This window comes from Sciurus carolinensis, chromosome 9, assembly GCF_902686445.1.
Source record: "Sciurus carolinensis chromosome 9, mSciCar1.2, whole genome shotgun sequence".
Classification (NCBI taxonomy): Eukaryota; Metazoa; Chordata; class Mammalia; order Rodentia; family Sciuridae; genus Sciurus; species Sciurus carolinensis.
This window is the reverse complement of record NC_062221.1, coordinates 29,416,170-29,418,142: the sequence shown is the minus strand read 5'-3', so window position 1 is coordinate 29,418,142 and position 1,973 is coordinate 29,416,170. Positions and strand designations below refer to the sequence as shown.

General features: G+C 43.2%; 1 pseudogene; it reads left to right on the top strand.

Moving 5' to 3' along the window:
• Nucleotides 1-454: 454 nt before the first annotated feature.
• On the top strand, nucleotides 455-1,567 carry LOC124992319 (cell division cycle-associated protein 7-like; annotated as a pseudogene).
• The last annotated feature ends 406 nt before the right edge of the window (nucleotides 1,568-1,973 follow it).

The window sequence follows — 1,973 nt, the reverse complement described above, 5'->3', positions numbered from 1 at the left end:
GAGAAGAGGAAAAGGCAAACATGTCCTTTTTAAAAATAAGCCTCAGAGCTATATTCAGAAGGTGAAGTGAACCACTGTTAAAGCAAGAAAAGCAAAGCAGGACAGGGTAAACAGCTTAGGATAATGGGCAAGTGTGAATAATTCTGGTGGTCTTTGAGACATAGGGACCATCCCTAGTTGTCTCGTTGCTGACCCTGGGTTGATTTCCATCAGGTGAAATACTGACTTGATATGTGAAAGTTTAATACAAGCTATGGAAAGGGTTCTGGCTTGATTCGTTGGTATAAAAACATTCTCCTTTGCAGTCACTAAGGATTGGCTAGCCCTGGAAGGGGCAGTCTCTTCCCAGTCAGCAAGGCTCAAAATAGCCAGAGCATCAAGAATACAGAGAATAGGATGTACCTCCTACTCACCTCACTCGGCTCTGAGCATAGCCTGGGTGCCTGCCACCAGCATGGAGGCTCACCGTGAGTTGCAAAAGGATCTCAGAGTAAAGAACTTAAAGAAATTCAGATATATGAAGTTGATTTCCACGGAAACCTTATCATCCTCCGATGACAGTTGCGACAGCTTTGCTTCTGATAATTTTGTAAACATAAGTCTGCAGGCAAACCGCGAAGGCTGTAAGGACCCCTAGCTAGTAAAGACATTCTGGACCTCTAAGGGTGGCGATGAAGTTCCCAGCACGAAATACCAGGGGGGCAGTCAACCAAAAAAAAAAAAAAAAAAAAAAAACGGCCCTCAGCCCTCATTTTGCCACTGGTTCTAATTCTGATTCAGAAGAAGAAAGCGGCATGAACTTTCTTGAGAAAAGGACATTAAATATAAAGCAAAACAAAGAAATGTTTGCAAAACTCATGCCAGAATTAGAAAGTTTCCTTGGTTCCTTCCCTGGAAGACATTTCCTCCCAGGCCCAAGATCAGCAAATCAATCAAAGACACCCCAAAGGCCTACATTCCCAGGTGTGGCTTCCAGGAACAACCCTGACTGGAGAGCTCCTCCTCTAACTAGGTCAAGGTCCTGGATCCTGAGGTCCCTTAGTGCTCTTCCCACAGAAGAGGAGGAGGAAGAAGAGGAACAGAATAAGTTTATGCTGATGAAAAAGTGGAAGACTGTGGACAGCTACATGAATGATAATGATATGCCCAGAAGTCAGTGCCTGGGATCCATGACCCTTCTGCATATAATTTGCCCAGTGGAAGAAATTACACAGGAAGAATTGAGAACCTCTGCAGCAGCTCTCGAGAGAAGATACATCACTGCAATCTACTTGTCATCGGAAAACAATTGATGCCAAAACAAACTGCAGAAACCCAGACTGCTGTGGCACTCAAGGCCAGTTCTGTGATACCTGCCTTCGAAATCATTGTGGTGAAGAGGTCAAGGATGCTCTGCTAAATCCAAACTGGCATTGCTCACCTTGCCCAGGAATCTGCAACTGCAGTTTCTGCCACCAGAGAGATAGACAGTATGCAACTGGGGATCCTTGTGTATTTAGCCAAGTATCATGGCTTTGGGAATGCGCATGATTACTTGAAAAGCCTGAAACAGGAATTTGAAATGTAAGCATAATACCCTCAAAATGCTGGCCTTCCTCTTCTCATACTGCCCTTAAAGTTCTCAGTTTTCTCATAAATTGGAACCTGACTTAAGAATCTTGGCGATCAGTCTGCTTTATAGGAAACTCAATTTCATCTCATTAGACTGGCCCGTGTTTCTGGAACATCACAGAAGGCATTTGGCTAATTACACTTCACCTTCCTGTAGTTTCTCCTTTGCTTCCCCTGCCTTCATCTCATAACTTCCCTGTTTTTCCAGTGTTCCTCTCTGATCCCTTGGTTTCAGAACCCTTTTTAAATGCCAATTTTATAAAAGCATGTATGATTTAATTAGTGCATTTAGAAGGACCACACAAGTGTTAACTGTTCTATAGTATTCCAGAGAGCAGTCCTCTAATTTGTTTATACAAAAA